This window comes from Mya arenaria, chromosome 14 (genome assembly GCF_026914265.1).
Source record: "Mya arenaria isolate MELC-2E11 chromosome 14, ASM2691426v1".
NCBI lineage: Eukaryota > Metazoa > Mollusca > Bivalvia > Myida > Myidae > Mya > Mya arenaria.
Window position 1 is genome coordinate 43,920,143 of NC_069135.1, and position 23,720 is coordinate 43,943,862.

The 23,720-nt window shown below is 40.1% G+C and overlaps 1 protein-coding gene across 2 annotated transcripts in view; it reads left to right on the forward strand.

Annotated features, from left to right (window-relative positions):
• The first annotated feature begins 3,259 nt into the window (after positions 1-3,259).
• LOC128217814 (major facilitator superfamily domain-containing protein 4A-like) overlaps positions 3,260-23,720 on the forward strand; it is a 70,121-nt gene continuing 49,660 nt past the window's right edge. The window contains exon 1 of one of the 2 annotated variants that reach the window (XM_052925211.1): positions 3,260-3,380. The gene's annotated coding sequence lies outside the window, so the exon portion shown is untranslated. Of the gene's footprint in view, positions 3,381-22,614; positions 22,701-23,720 lie in introns of those variants that run through there. The other variant, XM_052925212.1, reaches the window with a different exon arrangement.

Here is a 23,720-nt window from a genome sequence, read left to right on the forward strand (position 1 = left end):
CGACTTCAAGTATACGAGTACATTCGCTGGGTAGCCTTGTTCTGAAACTTATATTTTATATATTATTCATAAAACAACTCCTGAGCACCTGGCTGCATATACAGGCCGTTAATATTCCCGCGTCCTTTTCAGGCATATTTGCTTTGTTTGGCACGTTGTCAATAGTAACTCGTTTTGATAACGATTTTGCGGATATGATGTATTTAAACGACCTTCTTTGCGTTTTGGTTTTGTCTGTTTCAACTGCATTATACAGGCTGCTTATTATATCTGGTGATATTGAACAAAACCCCGGTCCAGGAGACACAAACAATTTCAGCTTCTCACTTTTTCATCAAAATATCCGTAGTATACGTAATAAAATCGATTATGTCAGGGACAATCTGTCAGATTTTAACATACTTTGCTTTACGGAAACGCATTTATCACACGAAATTCTAAACGAAGATATTGCTCTCGAAGGATTTGATACTGTTTTTCGAAAAGACTGTTCATCGTACTCTGGCGGTCTTCTCATCTATACGTCATCGGTCTACAGACCGAAACGATTATTTGATATTGAAAATATTATACCAGAATCTATTTGGGTGCAAGTTTATGACAGATCAAGTAGTTATATAATTTGTAATGTATACCGCCAACCCAATACATCTGTTGAAATGTGGGAAAGATTACATTTAGGCATTGAGAAGGCTTACGAAATTTCGAACCAAATCAGCTTAAAAAGATGTACAAACCCCCAACAGTCCCAAACTACTACTATCATGGTGAGAGATTAATGCAAATTCAACACACTCGAATAAGAAACAAATGTAGCAATCTTCATGCAGATCTTTTTAACAACTTTCTACGTGACGATCCATTTTGCGAATGTGGCAATAGTTATGAAGATGCTGAACATTATTTCTTCAGATGTCCTTTATATGAAAATGCGAGATTAACTTTATTTACAAAAACTAGACCCTATCACCCTTTAAGTCCTGATAAACTCCTGAATGGTATAGACAGTTTAACTGATGACGATAATAGTAAACTCTTTCAACAAGTCCAAGCCTATATTAAACATACAGGAAGATTTCACCAGCAAACTACCTAAGCGAGTATACGAAATAGTAAATAGCCATGTGGAAGCATAAGCGCTGTAACATTTGATGTAACGCTATGTGAGGGTTGTGGTTGGGGTGTGTGCTTTTGTCTCCTTTATATGTTTTTTCTCTGTCCTTTTTTTTCTCTCGTCAGTTTCTTTTTCTTCTTCTATATCAATTCTTCATTTTCTTGTTTGATACAATGTTGTGTTTCTTCTCTTTTTTCTAATAATATAACGAATATTACTTATACACGCAAATTCACAAATTAAATACATTATATACTTTTAGCATATTATGCATTATGCTCTTTTTAGCATATACTACTTTACATACCAATCATCTTGTTAACTCTAACGAAACTACAAGGGGAGGGCCGTAACTAATGTTGTTGATAACTTGTGGCCCGACCCTTTTGCATACAACTTTGATAACATTTATTTCAAACTTTTCTATAAACATGTATGTAAATATTTTGACAATTGTAATAATGTTTATAACTATGCAATAAAATATTATTAAAAAAAAAAAAAAAAAAAAAAAAGGCATGTTTATATTCCGCATAAGGCCCAAGCGTACTCCCATATTTCGTACCAAGGTGAGCTACATGCGAACAAAAGGCATGTTTATATTCCGCATAAGGCCCAAGCGTACTCCCATATTTCGTACCAAGGTGAGCTACATGCTAACAAAAGGCATGTTAATTCCGCATAAGGCCCAAGCGTACTCCCATATTCCGTACCAAGGTGAGCTACATGCGAACAAAAGGCATGTTTATATTCCGCATAAGGCCCAAGCGTACTCCCATATTCCGTACCAAGGTGAGCTACATGCGAACAAAAGGCATGTTTATATTCCGCATAAGGCCCAAGCGTACTCCCATATTCCGTACCAAGGTGAGCTACATGCGAACAAAAGGCATGTTTATATTCCGCATAAGGCCCAAGCGTACTCCCATATTTCGTACCAAGGTGAGCTACATGCGAACCAAAGGCATGTTAATTCCGCATAAGGCCCAAGCGTACTCCCATATTTCGTACCAAGGTGGGCTACATGCGAACCAAAGGCATGTTAATTCCGCATAAGGCCCAAGCGTACTCCCATATTTCGTACCAAAGTGAGCTACATGCGAACCAAATACATGTTAATTCCGCATAAGGCCCAAGCGTACTCCCATATTTCGTACCAAGGTGAGCTACATGCGAACCAAAGGCATGTTTATTCCGCATAAGGCCCAAGCGTACTCCTATATTTCGTATCAAGGTGAGCTACATGCAAACAAAAGGCATATTTATTGGAGTGTCTTTATCTCAGTTCTACTGTTATTATCAGTGCTGCTCGACATCCATTAATTTGATTGCTTTATATTATATATTGTTTAAATTTTGTTTCATATCGAATATATTCTATTGCACCATTTCACCTTGTATCCTTGCTCCAAGTACTTTTACTGCGACTGCCTCTGCTGCTGCTGCTGCTGCTGCTGCTGCTGCTGATGATGATGATGATGATGATGATGATGATGATGATGATGATGATGATGATGATGATGATGATTTTTCTCGGAACATCAAGTAACAAAAGGAATCGTGCTGCAGAGACATCTATATTCGAAGAAAAGGGAAGAAAATGCGGTTTAATATGATTTTAATACTTTAATGATTTTATATTTGAACTTTGTTGGAATAAAGTTTTTTCTATGGACAATCATCAATTACCTGAATACACGGAATTTTGTTAACTAAAGCCTATTTTGTTAGATGTTACTATCGCTTTTTGACAATTCAAATAGCATTTTCTGTTACAGTTTTATACTCACGTTGTCGACCGGGGAGCGTCCAGTATATTTTCCGATCAATAACTGAAGAATCATTTGCCCAATCATCACTAAATTTGGTAAGAATGTGTATGGGCATAACCTATCAGACAAGTTTAATATAACTAGCAATATTGATTAGTCTCCCGAAAGTTGCCGTACTTTAAACATGAACCTTTCAATCATTTTAATTTTTGGCCTTCCCCACCCACTTTTGCATCGTTGAAGGCCCATAATAAGTCAGTAGATTATACTTCACAAGGTTCTACAGAATGACATTGAACAGATGTATACATAAGTTATGAATGGATAGATATTGCATTTTAACGCTTCATGAAACATCGATATTGGGTAGTCACTTTCACAATAGAGGCTACTCGGTTTTATAGAGATACATAAAAGTATACGGTGCATGGCATGGATCTAAACTAGTTTATTTACATTTTTAACATCGATATACGTTTTGGAACATAAATCAGGTGAGCAAATACCTGCATTATGTTTTTTTGCCTCTTTCATGACCATAATTATGCAAATTTTAGACCTAGAGTCTACCTAATAATGAATAGTACTAACTCGGCGGTTAAAGGGACTCAGTCACATCTTGTAGGGACAGACATTGAACACAATCATTTCGTGTCTTTTCTTCATTAAGGTATTAAGTAAAATAACACGAATTAAACAAAACTTTTGCCAGCATGAAGTCTGTGAACGGGCCACGTTTATCACCGCCGTTTGCCAGTGCCAGTAGTGTCATAATTTAACAATTTAACATGCAAGATTTTGATTCAAAGACTTCTTGTAATATAATCAGTATGTTTGTTAAATGCATTTGCATGTTTATGGTCAGCTTACTGCCTTTTGTTACATGCTGGTATATATACCAACCAATTCTTTATTTTGTACGTAACCGGTAGTAAAATCGCCCTTTGTAGAATGTTTAAATAAAACGCATGGATCATACTATACACCCTCTTTACTTTACATGCAATTTACCATTACCTTTCACTTTTCAAATAAACAGCTTTTTTGTTGTTTTTTTCATATTACAAATAGTACCTAAAATCCAATACACTAGTTTTTCAATCCAAGACCCAAACTATGTACGTAAATATTTATTCCGTACTAATGAAAAAATAACAACTTCTACAATCGGACGCTTAATCTTAACTGATAATCCGTTTTCAACATATGAAGGTGGTTGACCGGTCATCCAGGGTAGATCACCAAAAGGGATTATGTTTAAACTGAACCGAATATATGTGCAATTTTCAAAAGCGAATGTCTGTGAAGTGGTTAAGCGTGCTCGTATTATGTACAGGTTCGAATCCCATTTTTTTCAAATTAAATATTGGTTTATATTAGCAAACAGTGCAATACGATTCCTATTAAAATGCTTTTAGAAAGAAAAAAGTCCCAACATAACAAAAACCACTATAATTGATAGAAATACAATTTGAAGCCAATTAAACGGTTGGTATTCAATGAAGCGTGTATCTGTATACAAACGTAACTTTATAATTGCAATTGTACAAGGAGAAGCATGTATCTGTATACAAACGTAACTTTATAATTGCAATTGTACAAGGAGAAGCATGTATCTGTATACAAACGTAACTTTAAAATTGCAATTGTACAAGGAGAAGCATGTATCTGTATACAAACGTAACTTTATAATTGCAATTGTACAAAGAGAAACATGTATCTGTATACAAACGTCACATTATAATTGCAATTGTACAAGGAGAAGCATTTATGTGTATACAAACGTAACTTTATAATTGCAAATGTGCAAGGAGAAGCATGTATCTGTATACAAACGTCACATTATAATTGCAATTGTACAAGGAGAAGCATTTATATGTATACAAAAGTCACTTTATAATTGCAAATGTACAAGGAGAACATGTATCTATATACAAACGTCACATTATAATTGCAATTGTACAAGGAGAAGCATTTATGTGTATACAAAAGTCACTTTATAATTTCAAATGTACAAGGAGAAACATGTATGTGTATTATATATAACATGGTTTCAAACATCACTTACATAACTAGAAAGAAGTAGATCTGGTCTGATCTATTGTCAATACAAAGATAAAATTGTATTTTTTTTTTCATGGAGCGGCAAGGCTTTTGGATCACTTTATTGACCGTTATTAATAATTTAAAGTAATTTCCTACTCCCAGAGTATATGACCGTGCTCCCTAGGGGAGGTTTAGCTGCAGCACTCGAGTTTATAGCTCTTTTCCCAGCCAACGATGGATGAACAATTCGATTCCATTTGGTATATCGGTAATTTATTTCTGGGTCCAACTCGGATTCCTGATTAAGTCTCTATAATATGGTGGTGGCCCCGAGTCCTTTACCGACTTCTTTGCCATAAGCTGACTATGGGCGTGATCTAAGAAATCAAAGGCTTGTGAGTCCCAGCATCGCAAAATAAATTAATGGGTAATTGTAAAAACAAGATTTAAGAATGAAATCCGGTACAGAATAGTATATATCGGAATCACTCAAATCGCTGTCACCCGTTTTGTCATGTTTTTTTCTGATACGTATGTCATTTTTCAGGAAGCATATTAGTAAAACAGTACCAAGAACATTTTTATGATGTTTTTTCATATGCATATATCAGGACCGCAACAACTTAATTTCTGTAAAGTTTTACCCATAACTCTTCACTATATCATAGCATTTCCGACGTAAAAATGCCAGTTTCTGGAATGCTCTGATACCACGTTAGTCCGCGAACAGCAGTTCTAGAACGACATATGTATTGGTCTACAAATAGCGGTTAGTTCAATATGGCATATTACAAATTGCCCCGTTAATGACGGTCGCCAGGTGGAGTAAAACTCTTATTTCCGGAATAACCTTACACAAGAAATATATCGCGCTAAGCAACGCAAACGAAATACAACAAAATAAATAAACTGGTATGTCACTATTATTAAATTCAACATTACGCTCGTTCATAGTATTTTCTTAGAAAAGCACCTTCAAGCTATACAAATGTATTTGTATTTGTATTTGTATTTGTAAAGTCAACGCCCAAAATATATTTGCTATCATATTAAGCAATTCTCAAGTTTGCAAATATTCTGAATTTTGCAAGTAAACACTGGGTCTCGTATAACAGCTTAACAACTCCATACGCGGTCCGAAATGAAGATTGACGTGAATGAATAATTTAACGTCAGGAAAATATGAATGTGCTCCCAAAGGAAATATTAGCTTGCAGCCAAACGGTTATTGTCGGTAATTTAATGAGCAGCAGCTATTTTCCACAAGCTTTCCTTTAAGAAAGATTAAACAATAATATCTAAAAGCATCTGTGTCTCGTGGGCCATCTTTTTGTTTTGGAGGGGGGGGGGGGCATCTTTGCCCGAGGACCCTGTTTAAGCTTGAGTGGGGGCATCTGTGACACGGTGCCCTGTTTTGGTCTGGATGGGAGGAGGGGGGGGGGGGGGGGGTGCGTCTGTGTTGCTTTGGACAAAGTTCTAGCATGTGTAAAGGCATTTGTGTCCCGTCGACTCTGTTTAAGCTTGAGGTCAATCCTGTCCCGTTGACCCTGTTTTGACCCTGTTTTATCATAGATGGGTGTATTTGTGTCGCTTTAGGTCTAGAACAACCGTGGGTACGGGCACCTGTGTCTCATTGACCTTGTTCTTGCTTCGAAGGGGGCATCCGTGTCCCGTGAACCCTGTTTAAGCTTTTCGGGTGGGGGGGGGGGCGTCCGTGTCTTGTGAACGCAGCTCTCCTGTGAATCCTGTTTTCGCTTAAGTGGGGATATAATTATGTGTCTCGTGGATCCTGTATTAGTTTGAGTGGGATGGTCTGAGTCCCGTGGATCCTGTATTAGCTTGAGTGGGATTGTCTGAGTCCCGTGGATCCTGTATTAGCTTGAGTGGGATTGTCTGAGTCCCGTGGATCCTGTATTAGCTTGAGTGGGATTGTCTGAGTCCCGTGGATCCTGTATTAGCTTGAGTGGGATTGTCCGAGTCCCGTGGATCCTGTATCAGCTTGAGTGGGATTGTCCGAGTCCCGTGGATCCTGTATCAGCTTGAGTGGGATTGTTCGAGTCCCGTGGATCCTGTATCAGCTTGAGTGGGATTGTTCGAGTCCCGTGGATCCTGTTTTAGCTTGAGTGGGATTGTCCGAGTCCCGTGGATCCTGTATTAGCTTGAGTGGGATTGTCCGAGTCCCGTGGATCCTGTATTAGCTTGAGTGGGATTGTCCGAGTCCCGTGGATCCTGTATTAGCTTGAGTGGGATTGTCCGAGTCCCGTGGATCCTGTATTAGCTTGAGTGGGATTGTCCGAGTCCCGTGGATCCTGTATTAGCTTGAGTGGGATGGTCCGAGTCCCGTGGATCCTGTATTAGCTTGAGTGGGATGGTCCGAGTCCCGTGGATCCTGTATTAGCTTGAGTGGGATGGTCCGAGTCCCGTGGATCCTGTATTAGCTTGAGTGGGATTGTCCGAGTCCCGTGGATCCTGTATTAGCTTGAGTGGGATTGTCCGAGTCCCGTGGATCCTGTATTAGCTTGAGTGGGATTGTCCGAGTCCCGTGGATCCTGTATTAGCTTGAGTGGGATTGTCTGAGTCCCGTGGATCCTGTATTAGCTTGAGTGGGATTGTCCGAGTCCCGTGGATCCTGTATTAGCTTGAGTGGGATGGTCCGAGTCCCGTGGATCCTGTTTTAGCATGAGTGGGATTGTCTGAGTTCCGTGGATCCTGTATAAGCTTGAGTGGGATTGTCCGAGTCCCGTGGATCCTGTTTTCGCTTAAGAGGGGATATCTGTGTACCGTGGATCCTGTTTTCGCTTAAGAGGGGATACTTATCTGTGTCCCGTGGATCCTGTTTTCGCTTAAGTGGGGATATCTGTGTACCGTGGATCCTGTTTTCGCTTAAGTGGGGATATCTGTGTCCCGTGGATCCTGTTTTGCTTAAGTGGGGATATCTGTGTACCGTGGATCCTGTTTTGCTTAAGTGGGGATATCTGTGTACCGTGGATCCTGTTTTCGCTTGATTTGGGATATCAGTGTCCCGTGGATCCTGTTTTCGCTTAATTTGAATTGTTTGTGTCCCGTGGATCCTGTTTTCGCTTAAGTGGGGATATCTGTGTACCGTGGATCCTGTTTTCGCTTAAGTGGGGATGTCTGTGTTCCGTTGACTAATTTCTAGCGTTTTGTGTTGCGTGTTTTTTAGTATAGCTAAACACACCCTTGGTCTGAGAAACTCTGAGTTGTACTTATTATTTTGGTAATTGTTCTTTCATTGAAAACAGAATATTGAAAAAGTGCGCTACATTTACACTAGTTTGAACGTTAAGATTTTGATATACAAAATTTGATGATTTAAAATCAGAAAAGGAATTCAAAAACAAGATATCAAAAACAGCTTAATCACTGAAAAAAAAACTTCTTGTGTAGTGTTGATCTTGACTATTAATATTAATGATTTCATTTTGTTCTGCAATGCGATAGTTATAAAGATATCAGAAAAAATATATAAACAACTACTTTTGGCGTAATCCAAGTTTCTTCAAGTTTATGCAATTGATAAATAGTGAAAGTTCAGTCAAATTAAAAAATCTTGCCACATTTACTTTTAAGGCCTTTGAAATAAGGCGCCATTTAGTATATGACTGACGTGCTTTTACCTAATACAAATTGAATCGAATACATGTTGTCTCCCCCGACATGAAATTTTTTCCTTCAAGTATATAAGTTTCATGTTGCTATTTTGAATATATTATGTAAACTTACTATGCCAGATGACATCTGTACCAGTATATTATTATTATACGTTGTTGTTAATTCTGCTTTGCTATGAATCTTGTCAGATTTGTTTGCATAATAAAGTCTTCTTCTTCCTTACATTAAAGCCTGTAGAAAGGTAAACACGGCTCGTGTGGACGTGTTTGACTTCATCTCGCCATGTGTTTGCCTCCAATTGTTTCATGTGCTAAGGAATAAATATTTGATGACACTACGGCCATTATTGTGTCGTAGATATTCCATTAAAACATCAATCAATAATTGCAAGAACCATTTTATTTCAGCGATTCACTCGAAGATATAACACTGAAACATTGCATCGTAGCACGCGATGTTTTCTAATAAAAGTATTCTGTTAGATGGCTTTTGTTTTGATCGCAGAAAACTGTACTACAGTTTGTAAAACTATTTTGATTTGAATTTTACCACTTTATACAATTAAGTAAAATTAATATAACTTTCGTGTTATATTCGGCTTCAGTACACTTCGTTTGATGGGTGTGTATTTGTAGACAACAACTTAATATTTTGACTGTGCGAGTTTGGGTTTCTTAGTGTTTGACTGTCACACTGTTGCCGCTTGAATTGTGTCCTCTACTGTGTGCCTAGTCTGAGGCGGTCATTGTGAGTCAAACAACAGTAATCGGATGTTTTTTTTAATGGAGAAAACTCGAAAATCAAATGGTTAGGACGTATTTTGTACCTAGAAAGGAATTAAAACAGTGCAGTTCTACTGTTGAAAATCTCTCCTAGGTACAAGTGACTCATAGAATATTTTCTTGATGAGATTGGACCGTGGACTTTTGTCCTTTTATATGGAAACTAATATGGAATATAAATTATACTGTTCCATTTCTTCCATCTTTTGCTTGGTATTTAAACATACAAAGGCACAACACAACTTTTTAACTATACACAATTATTTTCTTTTATTTAACTGTTTTTTTTAGTTTTGTCTACTATAATCTTATCATAGTAACGACATATGTAGGGCTTCGACGGGTAGACATATGTAGGGCTTGGACGGGTAGACATATGTAGGGCTTCGACGGGTAGGCATATGTAGGGCTTGGACGGGTAGACATATGTAGGGCTTGGACGGGTAGGCATATGTAGGGCTTGGACGGGTAGGCATATGTAGGGCTTGGACGGGTAGACATATGTAGGGCTTGGACGGGTAGGCATATGTAGGGCTTGGACGGGTAGACATATGTAGGGCTTGGACGGGTAGACATATGTAGGGCTTCGACGGGTAGACATATGTAGGGCTTGGACGGGTAGACATATGTAGGGCTTCGACGGGTAGGCATATGTAGGGCTTGGACGGGTAGACATATGTAGGGCTTGGACGGGTAGGCATATGTAGGGCTTGGACGGGTACCCGCGGGCCGGGGACATATGTAAGGCCCAGCCGGGTACCCGCGGGCTAGCGACATATGTAAGGCTTGGAAGGGGTCCGGGTTCACATGTATGGCCTGGACAGGTAAACATGAACGCGGGACAGGTAAACATGAAAGGCTTGGACGGGTACCCGCGGGACGGGTAAACATGAAAGGCTTGGACGGGTACCCGTGGGCCTGGTACACATGTAGGGTTTGGACTGGTAACTGCGGGCCGGAGACACATATAAGCCTAGGACGGGTACCCGCGGGCTGGGTTCATATGTAGGGCTTGGACGGGTACCCGCGGGCCTGGGACACATATAAGGCTTGCCCGGGTAGCCACGGGCTGGGTACAGATGTAGGGCCTGGACGGATACCCGCAGGGCCGGAGACACATATGAGGCTTGGACGGGTAAGCGCGGGCGGGGTACACATGTAGGGCTTGGACGGATACCTGGCAAGCCGGGGACACATATAAGGTTTGGATGGGTACCCGCGAGCTGGGGTCACATGTAGGGCTTGAGCGGGTACCCGCGGGCTGGGTACACATGAAAGGCTTGGACGGATACCCGCGGGTCTGGTACATTTTAGCGGGTATCAAGCTACAGGTTTAATACCACGTATCCGACAATACAGCCAGTAAATTATGTTAGTTGCTTTTAGGGTGTTTTGTGTAAGCCTTGTCAGGTGATGCTTGTTGGAGTAAATGAGGAAGGTGTTTCTTCTACTTGTGTTTTTTCATGATGACGTTCCACCATCTTTGTGACACACTTTAAACAGAGGCGGTATTACGTCTTTTCATGTGACGAACGATCAAAATCTGCGGCATGGAATGTCTACACGGACACCCGCGGGAAGTGACCGAGTCCAAAATATATACCCGTTCATGCCCTAGACAAATGACAGTCGACCGAAAACGGCGGATATTATTAAAACAATGACTCCTTTGCTTTGCCGATTTATGTGAAAATAGAATTGTTAAAAAGTAGAAAAGAAGGGAATGTGACTATACACATGAATAGGCAGATGAAAGCAGATAGAACTTGCTTGAATGGTATTTTCTGGGCTTTAGTTCTCCAGATATACAATATAAACCATTTTGTAGTTCTCGTTTTACCATTGTTATACGTTTCTGCCAGTTGATGAGGAAATACATGTATGGCTTTTTTGATTATCTGCACGCAACGTGTTTTTTCAGCAGATTTATATTACATATTTCATATCATCGTTGAAAACAACAGTAAACCCTTTATATTGCAATAAAATCAGAGCATGTCAAACTCAAAACAGTTTCTGGTTTAAAAGCATAAACTGAATTGTCTACATGTCAAACATTCCCATGTAAAACCCGAAGGTTGCTCGCGTAATTGTATCTGCACATTTCATCCACTCATGTACCGTATTGTTATAATATGAATTAGCTGGTGGAGCTGCATGTTAGGGGAAGCAGATGGTCATCAACTCCTACCATTAACTCTATCATTCGGGACAATTTGTGGGGCAATTTGTCGGTAGGAAATGATCGTATCAGTTGGTTTATTAAAGCAAGAACAATATAAATGTTGGGATATTAAGAGCAATGAATGGTCAACGTAATATTTTGTCAAATGAGAAGGTTGTATTTCTCAAGTTTTCCGATACGTTTATTTCAGTAAATCAGCAATCAGCCGTTATTGATTTCAATGAGGTGAAGCGGTAGATATAAACTTTGGCTGACTCAGTGTATGGGTAGTTTATTAAGTAGAGCACTAAAGAGTTAAAGATTGTAAGTATGTACTTAAACAAAATAATTGGTTAAGTACATATTGCTACGCTCTTGTTAAGAACTGATGTACATTAAACTTTCAATGAGATCGTAGGCATGAACATGTAAAATTATTCAATTTAAAGTAGATTAACTTAAAATTAGAAGAAGAATGGTAATTTGTAATCGAAGTATAATTTCGGCTTTGTTACGTACGGAAATCAGTAACAAATTTGAAAATAACAATTCTAACATTTTTTTAATTAAGATTATTAATAATTTATGTGTTTTTCTAATCACGTAATAATGTCACAAAATAATATCGATAAACAAGTGTCAGCGCATCAAAATGATGTCCGGCACATTTTACAGCTCAAGTGAACTTTAATCTGATCACATTCACAAACATTAATCATTCTTAGGAAGGTTTAGGGCTGATTACGTGTGAAGATAGCGTCCGAGTGAGGACAATCTGCCAATAATGGCCGGAAAATTGAAATAGTTCATGAGTAAAAAGTACGCATAACTTAAACATAGAAAATGTAAACAGCCCTTTGAAACAATTACCTACGAGATGTGTCCAAAACGTTTGTGTATACGATGTATGTTCGTGTTCAAGTTGCCCACTCTAGTTTCTGTAGATCGTCAAAACTGAACTCTAAATTGGTGCATTCCTCACAATCGATCTACGTAAAATTAATGCACAGAAAATTTGAGAAATCCTTCATTGTCATTGGCCAACAAAAAAATACAAACACCAAATAACATTAACATAGTACCGTTCTCTACACTTGTTTCTTTATTGTACAAGCCAAATGCACTGACGATTAGGCTGAGAACTAGTAATATTGCATGTTTATGTATTCATTTGTGGGAGCTCGCGGCGGAGCTTATATTGGTTTTGGCGTTGAAATAATCATGAAATAAGATTGGCGTGGGTTTTAATACTTCAAGATTTGCCTTCAAATGTTTAGAAAGCAGAAATATATCACTCATGTCCTAAAATAGCAATCAAAATACATGGCTTCAATCCAAATAGAAATATTGTATCGTCATGGAAACTTCGTGGGCAAGCTGAGTTAGCAAAATGTATGTAATGCCGCGTAAAGTTAGCTACCTAACGGCGTGAAGTTAGCGGCCTAGCGGCGTGAAGTTAGCTGCCTAGCGGCGTGAAGTTAGCGGCCTAGCGGCGTGAAGTTAGCGGCCTAGCGGCGTGAAGTTAGCTGCCTAGCGGCCTAATTTTTTCTCACTGAAATCCTTTCAGCTTATACCGATCTTGCTATGTATTTTTCTGATACCATCTCATTGATAGATAAAGCACCTTTAAGCTCCACGTAACGTAAGCTCCTAGACTCGCTCCCATTGACAGTCAGATAAAAACCCAGCCCGTGTCTCGTTTGTCATGGAACATTGGACGGGATTCAATAAGAGGCACCTCTTGATGGCAAAAACAAATTGGCGTGTGATACTGATGACAGTGATACATTGAAAGATTTCATAGAACTCAAATAAATTTCCTCTTTTCTCAAACAGACTGTAGACTGGAGATGCTGTCGGCAACTTGCTAACTGTATTCGCCAATTTTGATGGAGGAGTGGTTTAATTTGGTGAGCTATTTTTAGCATGTTTCTGTCGTTAATACAAATAAATACGAGTTACGTTTTTCATCGCATTGCTCCGAAATGAAAAGCCGTACTGCCATGTTTCATAGATATTGAAGTTCCGTCGTCGTGAACTTACACCGGGTGCATCCGACCGTGCTAAAGGCCTCGTGCATATACGACGACCGTGCTAAAGGCCTCGTGCACATTCGACCCTGGTAAAATACCAGTCAACATCCGACCGTGCTAAAGGCCTCGTGCACATACGACTCGGGTGAAATACCAGTCAACATCCGACCGTGCTAAAGGCCTCGTGCACATACGACCCTGGTGAAATACCAGTCAACATCTGACCGTGCTAAAGGCCTCGTGCACGTACGACTCTGGTGAAATACCAGTCAACATCCGACCGTGCTAAAGGCCTCGTACACGTACGACCCTGGTGAAATACCAGTCAACATCCGACCGTGCTAAAGGCCTCGTGCACGTACGACCCTGATGAAATACCAGTCAACATCCGACCGTGCTGAAGGCTTCGTGCACGTACGACCCTGATGAAATACCAGTCAACATCCGACCGTGCTAAAGGCCTCGTGCACGTACGACCCTGATGAAATACCAGTCAACATCCGACCGTGCTGAAGGCTTCGTGCACGTACGACCCTGATGAAATACCAGTCAACATCCGACCGTGCTAAAGGCCTCGTACACCTACGACCCTGGTGAAATACCAGTCAACATCCGACCGTGCTAAAGGCCTCGTGCACGTACGACCCTGATGAAATACCAGTCAACATCCGACCGTGCTAAAGGCCTCGTGCACGTACGACCCTGATGAAATACCAGTCAACATCCGACCGTGCTAAAGGCCTCGTGCACATACGACTCGGGTGAAATACCAGTCAACATCCGACCGTGCTAAAGGCCTCGTGCACGTACGACCCTGATGAAATACCAGTCAACATCCGACCGTGCTGAAGGCTTCGTGCACGTACGACCCTGATGAAATACCAGTCAACATCCGACCGTGCTAAAGGCCTCGTACACGTACGACCCTGGTGAAATACCAGTCAACATCCGACCGTGCTGAAGGCTTCGTGCACGTACGACCCTGATGAAATACCAGTCAACATCCGACCGTGCTAAAGGCCTCGTACACGTACGACCCTGATGAAATACCAGTCAACATCCGACCGTGCTGAAGGCTTCGTGCACGTACGACCCTGATGAAATACCAGTCAACATCCGACCGTGCTGAAGGCTTCGTGCACGTACGACCCTGATGAAATACCAGTCAACATCCGACCGTGCTAAAGGCCTCGTACACGTACGACCCTGATGAAATACCAGTCAACATCCGACCGTGCTAAAGGCCTCGTGCACGTACGACCCTGATGAAATACCAGTCAACATCCGACCGTGCTAAAGGCCTCGTGCACGTACGACCCTGATGAAATACCAGTCAACATACGACCGTGCTAAAGGCCTCGTACACGTACGACCCTGGTGAAATACCAGTCAACATCCGACCGTGCTGAAGGCTTGTTGCACATACGACCCTGGTGAAATACCAGTCAGCATCCGACCGTGCTAGAGAGAGGCCTGTTGCACATACGACTTTGATGAAATACCAGTTAGCATCCGACCGTGCTGAAGGCTTCGTGCACGTACGACCCTGATGAAATACCAGTCAACATCCGACCGTGCTAAAGGCCTCGTACACGTACGACCCTGGTGAAATACCAGTCAACATCCGACCGTGCTAAAGGCCTCGTGCACGTACGACCCTGATGAAATACCAGTCAACATCCGACCGTGCTGAAGGCCTCGTACACGTACGACCCTGATGAAATACCAGTCAACATCCGACCGTGCTAAAGGCCTCGTACACGTACGACCCTGGTGAAATACCAGTCAACATCCGACCGTGCTAAAGGCCTCGTGCACGTACGACCCTGATGAAATACCAGTCAACATCCGACCGTGCTAAAGGCCTCGTACACGTACGACCCTGGTGAAATACCAGTCCACATACGACCGTGCTAAAGGCCTCGTGCACGTACGACCCTGATGAAATACCAGTCAACATCCGACCGTGCTGAAGGCCTCGTACACGTACGACCCTGATGAAATACCAGTCAACATCCGACCGTGCTAAAGGCCTCGTACACGTACGACCCTGGTGAAATACCAGTCAGCATACGACCCTGATGAAATACCAGTCGACATCCGACCGTGCTAAAGGCCTCTTGCACATACGACCCTGGTGAAATACCAGTCAGCATACGACCCTGGTGAAATACAAGTCCACATACGACCGTGCTTAAGGTCTCGTGCACATACGACCCTGGTGAAATACCAGTCAACATCCGACCGTGCTAGAGGCCTCGTACAAATACGACCCTGGTGAAATACCAGTCAACATCCGACCGTGCTAGAGGCCTCGTACAAATACGACCCTGGTGAAATACCAGTCAACATCCGACCGTGCTAGAGGCCTCGTACAAATACGACCCTGGTGAAATATCAGTCAACATCCGACCGTGCTAGAGGCCTCGTACAAATACGACCCTGGTGAAATACCAGTCAACATCCGTCCGTGCTAGAGGCCTGTTGCATATACAACTCTGATGAAATACGAGTCAGCACCAGACCATGTTTAAGGCCTGTTGCACATACGACTATGGTGAAATACCAGTCAACATCCGACCGTGCTGAAGGCCTGTTGCACATACGACCCTGGTGAAATACCAGTCAGCATCCGACCGTGCTAGAGAGAGGCCTGTTGCACATACGACTTTGATGAAATACCAGTTAGCATCCGACCGTGCTAGAGGCCTGTTGCACATCGACTCTGGTGAAATACCAGTCAGCACCAGGCCATGCTTAAGGCCTGGTGAAATATCAGTCCGTATCATCACCATTTATGTCATACAACTCTGACTTGGTCCTGTTTTCATCATTAAGAATCCATCAGAGGACTGTAATTCTGAAACGAATTGCCACATTCATTATGTTATTGTCATCATCCGTTTCAGCTCGTAATACACAGACGGATATTAAGCAATACTGTCTTAGTAAATACAGACTAATAAATGATATATCTGGAGAAGCACATATTAAAATTAGATTTAACAATGACACGTGGACAAAAGCGACAATGCCAATCTCTAAAATCTCTTATACAAGCGAGAGTGTTTCATTTGAAAAAATGAGAATCCACAAGGCAGCATAATTACAGAAAACAGTCTTGAGTGACTAACAAACTACATATATATTAGTCACTTACTTAAATGTGACAAACATTTTTACCATATGTGAAGCTCGAACACCAACATGCATCTGACCATCATGACATGTTCTGTACAGTATATGTGAAACCCTTAACACAAACGTCAATATGGCATACAAGTAGATTGCATGAAAACGCTTGAACAAACATTTATAGACAGTGTGTTGAACGCAATAATAAATGTGACCTGCCTGTATAATGTATAATATATTATGTGAGCCGCAGGTACTCGAACATAAATGTGACTTTATACATTTAGAATAATTTTTATGTGTCACACTTGAACACAATCAATACTATGACCTTGATGTAGACTGTGGACACTTGGACACAAAACTGCGTGTTACCCATCATGTGACCTACATGTATGTGTAACACCAGTTTGACCTACCGGGAATTTTTTGGAATTATTTTTACCGCCTGTACCTTGCAAATTGAGAAAAAAATCGACTTTGGGAAAAATACAAAATCAGGCCAAAACAGCTAATACATGTATAATGGCAAATATACATGTTTTAACTGTTTTATGCATACATTATGCTGTGAAAGACTAAGTCTTGTCAAGATTTTGTTCATATTTCAAGAAATTCATTGCTTGTTTATTCATTTCCGTAATCTGCATTTATCAAATTGGGAAAAAAATATACAATTTTGGGAAAAATGGACAGTTTTTCGTAAGGGGAAACAGCCTTTAGAAGACAGTAAATTGCACCAAAAAATCACTGCCTACATGAAGACATAAGACAATCATGCAAACATGAACATAAATGTGACCTACAGGTGGACACGAGGCAAACATGAACATGAATGTGACATACATGTGGACATGCGGCAAACATGAACATAAAGGTGGCGTACAGGTGGACATGAGGCAAACATGAACATGAATGTGACCTACATGTGGACATGAGGCAAACATGAACATGAATGTGACCTACATGTGGACATGAGGCAAACATGAACATGAATGTGACCTACAGATGGACATGAGGCAAACATGAACATGAATGTGACCTACAGGTGGACATGAGGCAAACATGAACATGAATGTGACCTACAGGTGGACATGAGGCAAACATGAACATGAATGTGACCTACATGTGGACATGAGGCAAACATGAACATGAATGTGACCTACAGGTGGACATGAGGCAAACATGAACATAAAGGTGACCTACAGGTGGACAAAAGGCAAACATGAACATGAATGTGACCTACAGGTGGACAAAAGGCAAACATGAACATAAAGGTGACCTACAGGTGGACATGAGGCAAACATGAACATAAAGGTGACCTACAGGTGGACAAAAGGCAAACATGAACATAAAGGAGACGTACATGTGGACATAAGGCAAACATGAACATAAAGGTGACCTACAGGTGGACAAAAGGCAAACATGAACATGAATGTGACGTACATGTGGACATGAAGCAAACATGAACATAAAGGTGACCTACAGGTGGACATGAGGCAAACATGAACATAAAGGTGACGTACAGGTGGACATGAGGCAAACATGAACATAAAGGTGACCTACAGGTGGACAAAAGGCAAACATGAACATGAATGTGACCTACAGGTGGACAAAAGGCAAACAAGAACATAAAGGTGACCTACAGGTGGACATGAGGCAAACATGAACATAAAGGTGACCTACAGGTGGACAAAAGGCAAACATGAACATGAATGTGACCTACAGGTGGACAAAAGGCAAGCATGAACATGAATGTGACTTACAGGTGGACATGAGGCAAACATGAACATAATGGTGACCTACAGGTGGACAAAAGGCAATCATGAACATAAAAGTGACTTACAGGTGGACATGAGGCAAACATGAACATAAAGGTGACCTACAGGTGGACAAAAGGCAATCATGAACATAAAGGTGATCTACAGGTGGACAAAAGGCAAACATGAACATGAATGTGACCTACAGGTGGACATGAGGCAAACATGAACATAATTGTGACCTACAGGTGGACAAAAGGCAAACATGAACATGAATGTGACCTACAGGTGGACAAAAGCTACAGGTGGACAAAGCAGTCTAGCATAATGAATGATCTGTTTAATAAAGGTCAGACAGAGAATGTGTTAAAGCTTAATAAAAGCAATCATGTCAGTGTATAATAATTCCACAATGCTTGGCCAGTTTTTGTTCAGCAAAGTAGAAGTAGATGCGATTATCAGAACAATTACATGATAATTAGTAATGATCAGCAACAGTGCTCTATAATACCCATTATTTGACATCGTACAGTGGTTTTATACGGTTGCGAAGTAGGATACTTTCAATACAGTGTAGTACTGAAAAAGAATGTAGCGTTCAATGATACTTAAAAAGTAGGTTACTTTTAATAATTCTAATGACGTAGGATTCTTTGAAAAGTACTGAGAGGGGATTTTGCCAGAAGCACTCAGCCAATAGATCTGATCTGTGGACCAGTTGTTTGAAAATAAATATTTGATGACTCTTCATCCACCAGAATCTCCGAGATTTCTTTTTAATGGATTGATCAATACACAATAAAACATTTGCTATACGTATAAATAAAGTTAAAAGTGTCTAGAGCATGTGGAGCCGTGCTCATTCATTTAACACATTTAAACAATATCGATTACATCTTTATTAATATTTCTTCAAGCAGCGACACGTTTATTTATGACATTTCGATTTGAAAAATATGAAGACAGTATTTATAATTACATTTATCCGTACTCTTATATAGTTTTATGGATGCAAGAACAACTGAAAAAAATGGTTACATATGGGTTTTATTATTTTACGAAAAAACAACAACATTTTAACGTAATAGTAAATTGTAATATAATGGCATTTTCCCCTCTTTTCATTATCTCTATGTTAAATAGCTTGTATTTTAATTAATACGCATATATGTATATATATGAAACACACAGAATTGTTTTCAAGTGTAATAGAATGTGTTCAGGTCTATTCTTCTAATGAAATGCAAGTATAGCTTATGGTTAAAGGCTCATTCATCGAGAAAGCCGCGTTCAGCTTGTGCGAAATATGTCCCCAGTGGGCATGGCTAGAGGTTTTCATTGATTAATTCTGGTTAATGCATTGTAAAATTCCCTTTTTCTAATGGCTTGTTCATTTTACTCTAACCAAATCTTGTCTGCTGGAGTTCTGACGCCATGAAAGTTTACTATGTAAAATTGCGTTTAGAGAACAATTACAATGCAGGAAAACGGTAAGTATAACACATATTTCTTTTTCATAACATAACTTACGGCACAGGAGTGATACAAGCCCATGCAATATTGTTCACGTATAACAAGTGTAATAACGATCTAAATCAGCAAACCGCATCATCTACAACATATTCATAAGCGCTTAAGAAAAACGTAAAAAAAACCCAGTTTATTTACCAGGGCATCAGAGCCTTTCAAAAGAAAACACTGTAGGCGACACCAAACTCGGCTTCATGATGAAACGAATGGGGAAGAATACTGGACTGGCTCTTCTCACAGCACCAGAAAAAACCTCGTCCAGAAAGGGAATGACAACAATGTTGTTGCGAACCAGATTATACAAATCTCTACGAGAACGTTACATCTATTTACAGCTATAGCCACAAAAATCCAAATCAACACAAGTAAATATTCAAAATACTACCCCGTCTACTTCCATGTAAAATGCCCAGTCGAGGCAGTTAACCAGCAATGCTCAAGTTCATGCAGTCACTGATTGCACCTCAACTTGCTCAGTCGAGGCAGCTAACCAGCAATGCTCAAGTTCATGCAGTCACTGATTGCACCTCAACTTGCTCAGTCGAGGCAGCTAACCAGCAATGCTCAAGTTCATGCAGTCACTGATTGCACCTCAACTTGCTCAGTCGAGGCAGCTAACCAGCAATGCTCAAGTTCATGCAGTCACTGATTGCACCTCAACTTGCTCAGTCGAGGCAGCTAACCAGCAATGCTCAAGTTCATGCAGTCACTGATTGCACCTCAACTTGCCCAGTCGAGGCAGCTAACCAGCAATGCTCAAGTTCATGCAGTCACTGATTGCACCTCAACTTGCCCAGTCGAGGCAGCTAACCAGCAATGCTCAAGTTCATGCAGTCACTGATTGCACCTCAACTTGCTCAGTCGAGGCAGCTAACCAGCAATGCTCAAGTTCATGCAGTCACTGATTGCACCTCAACTTGCCCAGTCGAGGCAGCTAACCAGCAATGCTCAAGTTCATGCAGTCACTGATTGCACCTCAACTTGCCCAGTCGAGGCAGCTAACCAGCAATGCTCAAGTTCATGCAGTCACTGATTGCACCTCAACTTGCCCAGTCGAGGCAGCTAACCAGCAATGCTCAAGTTCATGCAGTCACTGATTGCACTTCAACTCTCACTGTTCCTGCTGGAGTTGACATCATTTATGGTGCTCCAACTCACGGAGGTAATATCCTTGTGCCCATCAATCAAAATGACAAAAAAATCCATGTGGTAATCCACCAGCTAGAAAGCGAATTTCTATTGAAAGCGACAGTGAAACTTGCTAACGATATTTTCAAATTTCAACCGCCATATGACATGTCCACACTCGCTTGATTATCTGATGACGTCACGCAGTTATGCAACTGATATTATTATTGGTTTGGTGGAATTAAATGGACTGAAATATGTACGCATTTAGTTTTCAAGTAAATCCTATGAAAAAAGGTTGATGAATGAGACATGATGTATGTTTTTTTGCCATTTTAAATAAAATTATTTTATATGGGACTTTTTTTCTTTCCTGTTGATGAAGCAGCCAAACAACACCTAATCTTAATTGTTCGCACTAGATCACGAGAATGTGTAGCTTTGACCGAGATTTCGACCGTATATGAGTTATGTTATGAGTTACTCGACAAAGCCTCGTTTTTATCGTTTTATAGTGAACTCAATTAACAAAACAGATAGAAAAAAAACTCATGTGAGATTCCGTATATTGTACATATATTCGTATATTAACAAGGCCAAATGTAGCGTAAATCGCCCTATTGTTTGACTAATTGTCTGTGCCTCAATTGTTCCCATAATATAGGATTTCTGTGCTTAACATGTAGTTAAAACAGCTGACACAAATTTGATCTTATTACTAGATATGCAACGCTGCTTTGACATAACTTCCTAGGAATAAAATACAAATAAACAGTAAATTGTGTCACAACATGTTGAATAAACTTCAAGCATATTTTTATACTAAGAATAAAACTAGTGATGGCGAGGTGATCGAATACAATCGAATAGTTTTCGATGAGCACCCCAAATCGGCGATAATCGATTTCATTTATTTCATGTTTAAAAGTATATCTTTTGTTTTCATCTATACGTTGACTCCCATATTGGAACGATAACCAGTAGGCGGAGCCTAATTGTTCAAACCCATAATATACACCTGTAAAATGTCATTTCTTTTGTCTTTACATATTATATCAAACTATATCAGTGCTATGAATGTGGAAACAAAATGCTTTTTTTTGGTGTGTGCGTGTGTTGTTGTTTTTTTAACTCGTTTAACAATTTTGAAAATTGTATTGACATAGTAATTAGTGCAATAGACTTAAATGGTTTTTTTATACCAATTTTTACAACGAAAATACACTTCGATTATAACCGATTCGATGATTGATTATAGTTGTCAATTAAGATTCGATGATCGATTGTAAAATTTGTCCGACTACCTAAACCTACAACAATATAAAAGAATGAAGTTGAGTGATGTCTTGTCCTCGCCTCCCTCTTCTGTATTGGAGCCTGCTAGACAAGGCCAAGGCAAGCAAGCTGTCGCTCATAGATGCTGACAAACTTTTCCTGAGAAGTCAGCGCTTATTGAGTTCCCATCTGTTACAGTACGTCGATTAACTGTAGAGGAATAACTACTGGTAATTTGTTAACTAACAGCAAGTAGATAATATGTGGTCGTGTGATGTAGAAAATATATGCAGACTTGAAAACTAAATCGGATATAATAAGCTTAGAGGTACGTTATAGATTATGTTTGCTAAAAGATGCATGTAAAAAAATGTAATTTGATTTTCTAGAAATTGTAAGTCGTTATGTTTCTCAAATTGCGTTTTGCTAATAATTACAGAGCAATGAAATTGATACTCGCATTTAACATGAACCATGAACCATGCATTAAAGTAGATACACGCATTTAACATGAACCATGTGTGGAGGTAGATACAAGCATTTTACATGAACCAAGCGTGAAAGTAGATGCACGCATTTACCATGAACCATGCGTAGGAGTAGATACATGCATTTTACATGAACCAAACGTGGAGGTAGATACACGCATTAAGCATGAACCAAACGTGGATTTTGTGTGTAATGTTTGAAACACATAACGTCAGTTATAAACGTTTGGAAGATGTAAATCAATTTATTCCTAGTTTATCTCTAAACGAGAACAGTGTAAAACCGACCTAGAAGCCAGTGATATTAAACTATGTATTGTAGCAACTACTCATTTGTTCCTATTAACTAGGTTTAATACTTGATTTGACATTGTCAATATTCCCAAGATTAAACTCTGGAGTTGAGACACTTTCATTGTGCACAGGGTTTTAAACTGGAGTTCGGACATTGTCACTATTCCTTAGGTTTTATACTGGAGTTGAGACATTGTCACTATTCACTAGGTTTTATACTGGAGTTGGGACATTGTCACTATTCACTAGGTTTTATACTGGAGTTGAGACATTGTCACTATTCACTAGGTTTAATACTGGAGTTGGGCCATTGCCACTATTCCCTAGGTTTTATACTGGAGTTGGGACATTGTCACTATTCCCTAGGTTTAATACTGGAGTTGGGACATTGTCACTATTCACTAGGTTTTATACTGGAGTTGGGACATTGTCACTATTCCCTAGGTTTAATACTGGAGTTGAGACATTGTCACTATTCACTAGGTTTAATACTGGGGTTGGGCCATTGCCACTATTCCCTAGGTTTTATACTGGAGTTGAGACATTGTCACTATTCCCTAGGTTTA